This window comes from Gopherus flavomarginatus, chromosome 8 (genome assembly GCF_025201925.1).
Source record: "Gopherus flavomarginatus isolate rGopFla2 chromosome 8, rGopFla2.mat.asm, whole genome shotgun sequence".
Taxonomy (NCBI): domain Eukaryota; kingdom Metazoa; phylum Chordata; order Testudines; family Testudinidae; genus Gopherus; species Gopherus flavomarginatus.
The window spans coordinates 44202415-44211893 of NC_066624.1; the positions used below are offsets into that span (position 1 = coordinate 44202415).

General features: G+C 46.6%; 2 non-coding genes across 2 annotated transcripts; both read left to right on the plus strand.

Moving 5' to 3' along the window:
* The first annotated feature begins 4872 nt into the window (after nucleotides 1–4872).
* On the plus strand, nucleotides 4873–4942 carry TRNAC-ACA (transfer RNA cysteine (anticodon ACA)). Its single transcript has one exon. It is a non-coding gene; the product is annotated as a tRNA-Cys (tRNA).
* Nucleotides 4943–8536: 3594 nt separating this feature from the next.
* TRNAK-UUU (transfer RNA lysine (anticodon UUU)) lies at nucleotides 8537–8609 on the plus strand. Its single transcript has one exon. It is a non-coding gene; the product is annotated as a tRNA-Lys (tRNA).
* The last annotated feature ends 870 nt before the right edge of the window (nucleotides 8610–9479 follow it).

Consider the following 9479-nt stretch of genomic DNA (forward strand, 5'->3'; position numbering starts at 1 on the left):
GTGAAAGTAAGCCGGTATGTTATGGTACGGGGTAACAGAAAGAGCCAGTACACTGTGTCAGCCTGGTCCGGCTTCCTCCGGCTGGTAATTTAAAGGGCTTAGGGCTGCCAGCAGCGGCTGGAGCCCAGGGCCCTTTAAATCGCCTCCCGAGCCCCCCTGTCGGAGCTCCAGGGAGCAAATCACTGCTGGGGATGCTGCTTTCTCCCGCTCTGCCAACACGGAGCAGGGGAGGCAGAAGCTTCCTTACAGTAGAGGGGGGACACTGTTGTCTGAACTGTGGCACCCCCATGACACCCCTTCCCTAAGGACCCACACTCATACCACCTCTCCCCTCAAGGCCACAACCACAGAACGCCTCTTCCCCAAGACTGCATCCTTCCCCCCTCATCATTTGTCCTAACAGCCAGTAAAGAGTGGTGGGGCCATGGCCCTGTAACCCGCCTGTTCCAGCATCCCTGACAGAGACTGCTGTGCTGAGCTGAGCCAGTGAGAGAAGGGGGCTGATGTCAAGCCTGTCCCCTGCCTCAGGACTGGTTGCTTCCAGCAGCTGTCTGAACTTAGAGACAGTGTGCTGACACACTCACTCTTCCACAATGCACACACTGTCTCTTCCCACCCCCCCACACACGCTCTCTATCCCACCTCACACATTGCAGTTGAAAAGCAGCTGGTAATCTAGTAGGATGCCCATGGAACAATGGGATAGAGAAACCTGCATCATGTGATGCTGTACCAGCCCGTGAGGCATTGCAAACCCTTCCCAAAGCACCCTGCAGCCAGTTGCACAGTGGGATAGCTACCCACAGTGCACTGCTCTCTGTGGCAATCCAAGATTCTAGCGTGGATGTGCTCTGGTGACCCAGGGTGGACATGCAACAGCTGTTCAATTAAAACACTTTAACTAAGGCCACATTACTCTTTCATGTAGACATAGCTTGAGAGTGAGACAAGATCCAGCTCCATTAAAATTAAAGAACCACAATTTCCTCTGTAGTTGGTAGGATTTGAACCTGCATAGGAAGACCACAATGGAGTTGCAGGCCATCAGCTTAACCACTCAGTCACAACTACTTGTTTGATGTGTGGCTCTTACTGCACTCTAGTTCTGTTCTCACTGACTGATCAATTGCAGTTGTTTCCTCAGACCAGCTTCCACAACACACACACTTCTGTGCCATTGTGTAAATGTGTCCATGGCTGATCAGAAAGAATTCCTGCTCCCTTCCCTTCTGGCTGGAGCATGAGGAGAGTGTGTTTGTGGTTAATGATGTTGCTGTAGCTTGTTGTCCATTTCCTGCCTTGATCATTCAGACAGTCCCTTTCCCGTCATATCCCCAGCATGTCAGTGATTGCGATAGCAGGGGGCAGGTTTTCTCTGGGGCACTGAGCTTTGCCAGGGGGTTGGTGGCTCCTTTCTTTCCTCACCCTGGAGAAAACTCAGCTTTATATTCCCTCCTTGATGTTTCAAGGAATAACAACAGATGACCAAAGAAAGAGGTGGACAGGGTGGGTCTCAGGGGAGGGTGCAGAGAGTTGTGGGCAGTGGGCATGTCAGGCCACGGGAGGGGGCAGAGAGGTGTGGGTGATGGGCAGGACCGGTCTCAAGGGAAGGGTCAGAGAAGTACAAGCAGTGGGCAGGGCAGGTCTCAGAGGAGGGTCAGAGAGGTGCAAGTGGTGGGCAGGGCTGGTTTTAGGGGAGGAGGCAGAGAGGTGTGGGAGATGGGCAGGGTGGGTGTCAGGGGAGGGGTCAGAGAGGTACGAGCAGTGGGCAGGGAAGGTCTCAGGGGAGGGGCAGAGATGTGTGGGTGGTGGGCAGGGTTGGTTTCAGTGAGGAGGCAGAGAGGTGTGGGTGATGGGCAGGGTGAGTCTCGGGGAAGGAGGCAGAGAGGTGTGGGTGATGGGCAGGGTGGGTCTCGAGCGAGTGGGCAGAGAAGTGTGGGCAGGAGCGTCTGAGGGGAGGGCTCAGAGAGGAGTGGGTGATGGGTAGGGTGAGTCTCAGGGGAGGGAACAGAGAGGTGTGGGCGATGGACAGGGTGAGTATCAGGGGAGGGGGCAGAGAGGAAGAGCAGGGGTGGGAAGTACACAAATGGGAGTGAGGGCAGAGCACAGGTTGGGCCTCAGAGGGAGGAAAATGGGGAAAGGGGGTAGAGTGGGGGAACAGCACCATGGTGTGGTCAGGGCCACCCACAGGATTCAGGGGGCCTAGGGCAAAACATTTTCAGGGGCCCCTTCCATAAAAAAAAGTTGCAATACTCTAGAATACTATATTCTCATGTCCCCTGCAGGGCCTGGGGCAAACTGCCCCACCTGCCACCCCTCTGGGTGGCCCTGGCCTCAGCCTCTTCTTGTAAGTCCTCTGCCCCCTAATTATTTTTGTTGCCCTCCCCTAGACTCTCTCCAATTTGTTTCGGGTGGGGGGGCAGCGAAACTGGATGCAATGCTCCAGATGTGGCCTCACCAGTGCTGAATAGATGGGAATAATCACTTCCCTTGATCTGCTTGCAATGCTCCTACTAATCCAGCCCAATATGACCAGTTACCCATATTGAATGCAGACACAGCAATATTTGATAAATTGGTTCCTGTCCATTCAGGAGGATATTTCCCACCTTTTTATAAATAATGAAGATGCTCTAAGTGGAGGGGAGAGAGCTGTCCTGTCCGTGTAGTTAACCCATCTCCCCGAGAGGTGGTAGCTCTGTCACTGGAGGAAGCTATGCTGGTGTGTGTGCAAGCTGTGATGTCTACATGTGTATATAAAGTTTAATTAAACCCCATTTTTAAAACCCTGTGGTGTGGGAATAGAAAAGGAGCTCTCTGAGGCAGAGCCTGTCCTTCAAAAACCTTAAGATCACTGACTTGCCTGTGCAAATGTCATAGATTCATAGACTCTAGGACTGGAAGGGACCTCGAGAGGTCATCGAGTCCGGTCCCCTGCCCTCATGGCAGGACCAAATACTGTCTAGACCATCCCTGATAGACATTTATCTAACCTACTCTTAAATATCTCCAGAGATGGAGATTCCACAATCTCCCTAGACAATTTATTCCAGTGCTTAACTACCCTGACAGTTAGGAACTTTTTCCTAATGTCCAACCTAAATCTCCCTTGCTGCAGTTTAAGCCCATTTCTTTTTGTTCTATCATTAGAGGCTAAGGTGAACAACTTTTCTCCCTCCTCCTGATGACAACCTTTTAGACACCTGAAAACTGCTATCATGTCCCTTCTCAGTCTTCTCTTTTCCAAACTAAACAAACCCAATTCTTTCAGCCTTCCTTCAAAGGTCATGTTCTCAAGACCTTTAATCATTCTTGTTGCTTTTTTCTGGACCCTCTCCAATTTCTCCACATCTTTCTTGAAATGCGGTGCCCAGAACTGGACACAATACTTCAGTTGAGGCCTAAGCAGCGCAGAGTAGAGCGGAAGAATGACTTCTTGTGTCTTGTTTACAACACACCTGTTAATGCATCCCAGAATCACGTTTGCTTTTTTTGCAACAGTATCACACTGTTGACTCATATTTAGCTTGTGGTCCACTATGACCCCTAGATCTCTTTCTGTCATACTCCTTCCTAGATAGTCTCTTCTCATTCTGTATGTGTGAAACTGATTGTTCCTTCCTAAGTGGAGCACTTTGCATTTGTCTTTATTGAACTTCATTCAGTTTACCTCAGACCATTTCTCCAATTTGTCCAGATAATTTTGATTTTTGACCCTGTCCTCCAAAGCAGTTGCAATCCCTCCCAGTTAGGTATCGTCTTCAAACTTAATAAGCGTACTTTCTATGCCAACATCTAAGTCGTTGATGAAATATTGAACAGAGCCGGTCCCAAAACAGACCCCTGCAGAACCCCACTTGTTATACCTTTCCAGCAGGATTGGGAGCCATTAATAACTACTCTCTGAATATGGTTATCCAGCCAGTTATGCACCCACCTTATAGTAGCCCCATCTAAATTGTATTTGCCTAGTTTATCGATAAGGATATCATGCGAGACTATATCAAATGCCTTACTAAAGTCTAGGTATACCACATCCACCGCTTCTCCCTTATTCACAAGACTCATTATCCTATCAAAGAAAGCTATCAGATTGGTTTGACACGATTTGTTCTTTAAAATCCATGCTGGCTATTCCCTATCACTTTACCACCTTCCAAGTGTTTGCAGATGATTTCTTTAATTACTTGCTCCATTATCTTCCCTTGCACAGAAGTTAAACGAACTGGTCTGTAGTTTCCTGGGTTGTTTTTATATCCCTTTATATAGATGGGCACAATATTTGCCCTTTTCCTGTCTTCTGGAATCTCTCCCGTCTCCCATGACTTTCCAAAGGTAATAGCTAGAGGCTCAGATACCTCCTCTATTAACTCCTTGAGTATTCTAGGATGCATTTCATCAGGCCCTGGTGACTTGCAGGTATCTAACTTTTCTAAGTGATTTTTAACTTGCTCTTTTTTTATTTTATCTTCTAAACCTACCCCCTTCCCATAAGCATTCACTATGTTAGACATTCCTTCAGACTTCTCAGTGAAGACCAAAACAAAGAAGTCATTAAGCATCTCTGCCATTTCCCAGTTTCCTGTTACTGTTTCTCCCTCCTCACTGAGCAGTGGGCCTACCCTGTCCTTGGTCTTCCTCTTGCTTCTAATGTATTGATAAAAAGTCTTCTTGTATCCCTTTATTCCCATAGCTAGTTTGAGCTCATGTTGTGTCTTTGCCTTTCTAATCTTGCCCTTGCATTCCTGCATTATTTGCCTATATTCATCCTTTGTAATCTGACCTAGTTTCCATTTTTATATGACTCCTTTTTATTTTGTAGGTCATGCAAGATCTCATGGTTAAGCCAAGGGTGGCCTTTTGCCATGCCATGGGGGTATAGCTTAGTGGTAGTGTTTGACTACAGATCAAGTGGTCCTTGGTTCAAATCCAAGTGCTCCCTTACAAACCCGTTCCTTCAATAAAAATAATTCCATTTCCAATATGTTTGGGAGCTCCACTAAATAGGAGTCCCTGAAATGAATAGACACACTCAATGCTTTCCTGTGCAAATGCACGAAAACCTAGCAAACATGTCCCTCTGCTGAAATCAGTTCCAATCCTCCAAGTGTCTAGGCTTGTTTTCATCAATTAAACAAAGGCACATGAAAACACATTTGCAGGTCCTTGGCCTCCATGGGCTACAATGTGCAGAAGAACAAGAACCACATCCACTTGGGAGGAATGGACAAGTCTGTATTACATTTGGTAAGTACGTTGCCACTGGGACTGAAAACTCTACTGGGGGTGGACAGGAGCCTGTTACAAAATTAAAATAACCAAGATTTCCCAAACTTCCTGTTACACATTCAAACCTCTCTTTGTGCACACAGTATCAATTGAGGCTCTAATAAATGGCAACCTTCCTTTAACACAGATCATTGTTCCTTGTAACTTTCAGATGCATTCAAATGGCAGCTGTTTAAAGGTCATGGGCTGCTAGTTCATGAGCAGCAGCAGAGTCTCTGTAAGTTTACCAACCATAGAGCTGGGTGTGTCTGCATATGAGTAAGTGGAGAGTTATTTCAATGGCTCCTACACTGACACCTGCTGCCCCTTCTGGCTGGTTAATTGCACTATTTGGAACCTGCTCCTAAAATTGCACCCTTTCTGGGAGTGAGTCAAAACTGCCCAAGGAAACCCCATTGGGTCTCAAGGGCAATTCAAACAAGGAGGTGATGGGACAGCACAAGGGTCTCAGCACTTCTCTTTCATCACAAAAAGCAGGGTCAGGGGGTTCTACTAGCATGACTGTGGGGTTCTATTCCTGGCTGTGGGAGGAAAGGGGTGTCTAGTGGATTAGAGTGGGGGCCTAGAAGTCAAAGAGAAAACATCTCCCTTTTCAGCTTCAATGCACATTGAACAAGAACATGGCTTCTCATCTCTTAGGTTTCAGAGGAGTAGCTGTGTTAGTCTGTATCCTCAAAAAGAACAGAAGTACGTGTGGCACCCTAGAGACTAACAAATTTCTTAGATTCTGTTGCCATCATGTGGCCATTTCATTTCACGTTTTATTGTTAAAAAGTTTGAGTACTTCGCATAGAAATGTTATTTCCTTGGGAAACACGGAGAAGTGGAAGCTGCATTGATTTAATCCTCTGAAAATTAGATAAGGATTAAAATATTCCCCAGACAGCTCAGTCCCAACCGTTCTCCCTCACTGCTGCCAGTGAAGTTCAGTTCTGTCCCATGGCCTAAAGAACTGCTGAGTGCAAGTCTGATGTGCAGTAAGAAAAAAAAAAGATAATGGGTGTACTCTATCTCCTAGAAATGGAAAGAACCATTGAATCCAGCCCCTTCCTTCATTGGCCAAACCAGACAGTCTCTCCGTAAAAGAATAAATGGACACAAATCAGATGTCAAGAATTATAACATTCAAAAGCCAGTAGGAGAACACTTCAATCTCCCTGGTCACTCAATTACAAACCTAAAAGTCACAATATTACCAAAAAAAACTTCAAAAACAGACAAGAGACTGCTGAATTGGAATTAATTTGCAAATTGGACACCATTAAATTAGGTTTGAATAAAGACTGAGAGTGGATAGATCATTACAACAAGTAGAACTATTTCCCCATGTTTATTTGCCCCCTACTGTTACTCACACCTTCCTGTCAACTGTTGGAAATGGACCATCCTATCACTACAAGAGGTTTTTTTTCTCCTGCTGATAATAGCTCACCTTAACTGATCACTCTCGTTATAGTGTGTAGGGCAACACCCATTTTTTCATGTTCTCTGCGTATATATATATATGTATATATCCCTTCCTACTGTATTTTCCACTGCATGCATCCAATGAAGTGGGTTTTAGCCCAGGAAAGCTTATGCTCAAATAAATTTGTTCATTTTCTAAGGTGCCACAGGTACTCCTTCTTTTTGCAGATAAATTAATGGAGGTTAAGTCCATGAATGGGTGTTAGCCAGGATGGGTAAGGAATGGTATCCCTAGCCTCTCTTTGTCAGAGGGTGGAGGTGGCTGGAGGGAGAGAGATCACTTGATCATTACCTGTTAGGTTCAGTCCCTCTGGGACACCTGGCATTGGCCACTGTTGTCAGATAGGATGTGGGGTTGGATGGACCTTTGGTCTGACCCAGTATGGCCATTCTTATGTTCTTATGAAGGGAGGGGCAAAGCCCTGTGACAGAGTTTCTATAGTGTAGTGGTTATCACATTTACTGAACACACCAAAGGCCCCTGGCTCAAAACGAGGCAGAAATGTGAGAGCTTAATTTTCCCAGCTCTTACTGGCCTGTCCCTGCTATTGTAGGAGCAGCAGTGATTTCTATGCTCACAAGGTCTGTTATACTTCCCCTGCTCCCACTTTTTTCTCCTCTCCTTCTCTGAATGCCTGTGAAGTGGCTTTTCCCCTCCTACTCCCTCCTGGACTACTTGAGGGATGAATGGGCTGGTTGAAGAGCAGAAGAACTTCCAGGTAGACAAGGTGTCTCGGATTCTAATTAGGCAGCACTTACACACCCAGAGCATGGACACTGCCCAAGGTGGAATGTGACCAACCAGATGCATCCAAGTCATCTCTAGTAGCAGACCATTAAATGCAGGTCCTTAAAAGGGGAAGGGACCATGTGCTCAGGAGAGCACTCACAAGCTTGTACCTCCAGTGAATGCCCTTTGCCCGACCGCCCGGCCAGTGTTTCTCTGCGTTGTATTTCATTGTGCCTCAGGAAGACTTACCTTCATTGCACCTTCCATAGCTGCGCTGTGGGACACTTACCTTGCAGAATCCTGACATCTCCAGTGTTGTGCCTGTCCTGGGAACATAAGTATGCGAGTGTGAATGTGACCCCACACACACACTTATTTTGAGCTTAGCTGTCAGTATAATAAATGTGCTGCTTTCTGCCAAAATCTGGTGGGTCATTAGTCCTCCCTATGCTTACAAGCTGGCCCAATTTTGGGTAACATCTGCAATAAACTCAACCCCAGAAGGATAGAGGGTGGTGAAATGAGCTGAGAAAAAGCCTTAGCTTCAGTATCTCCCATACGGTCCATGCTGGAGCTCTTTTTTGATTCTGGGACTGCATGGTCACCTGTGCTGATCGGCCCCCACGCTGGGCTAACAGGAAATGAAATTTAAAAGTTTGTGGGTCTTTTCCTGTCTACCTGTCCAGTGCATCCAAGTTCAGATTGCTGTCCAGCGTGGTCACAATTTTGCACTGTGGGATAGTGCCCGGAGGTCAATATCGTCAAATTGCAGCCACACTAACTCTAATCCGACATGGCAATACCAATTTCAGCGCTACTCCCCTCATCGGGGAGGAGTTCAGATATCGGTATTAAGAGCCCTTTATATCGATATAAAGGGCTTTGTTGTGTGGACGGGTGCAGGGTTAATGCAATTTAAGGCTGCTAAATTCAATATAAACTCGTAGTCTTGACCAGGCCAGAGAGAGCAGCTGGTTTCCCCTATTGTTTCCAGCTCTTGTTTTCTTCACTAGCTTCTCCTCTGCACCAAGACGTTTTCCTTTCTTGTGAGCCTGGCTAGCTCAGTTGGTAGAACATCAGACTTTTAATCTGAGGGTCCAGAGTTCAAACCCCTGGTCAGGTGATAAACTACTCATCAAGATCTTAAATTGTCTTCCTAGAGTCCTCTTTGATGTTACTTTTTCTCTTCAGGATTTTACCTTTCCTTAGAAGGGCATTTTTGTGTGTGGGTTTGAAGGGGCAACTTCCTGACAGCCCCTTTCCCCTTGCAGCCTGGAATAATAAAGGCCTCTGGGCATATAGCATGTTCCTTCCCTGCAAACACACACACATACAAACACAGAATATCCCTAAGAAATTAGAATAATCTGCTGCGTTGTGCTGGATCCCCAAATAAGGATGCTCTTCAGGCCAAACCCATGTCCCCTCTTTTCTCAGTGCCCCTCAATCCCAACCCACAGCTCTCTCCTCCTCACACTGCTCCTCAATCCCAATCCACAGCTCTCTCCTTCCCTCCAGCAGCAGATGCTTCAGACCCCCTCAGGAAGATTTCCTTGCAAGGTTTCATGTATGAATCTACATGTGGATTTTACAATATGTTGGAAATATGTTGGATTGCTTGCTGAAATGATCACTTTTGGCTGGTGTTTGATTCCCAGTCTCCATGTTATAGGGGCAGGAGAAATAAAGAGTTGTTATCCTTGTTGTGTGAGTTGAGGGCAGCACAACTGTGCTTGGCAGACCCCGATGGAGGTGTTAGACCAACTTTAGGACAGGGTGGCTGTGGAGGGATGAATGAGTTCCTCGGCAACATAGTATGCTGCCTTCTTATTTTCCTCCTTTTCCACCCAGGGTGGTAGGTGAACTGTACAGAGGCACCTCTAAGCTTGCACTGACTAAGGACAACAACTGTGAGTAGGATGCAGAGAAGGGATGGCTCATGTTAAAGGACTTTTGGTTGCTGGACTTACGAACCGCAGGGAGAAGGACACTG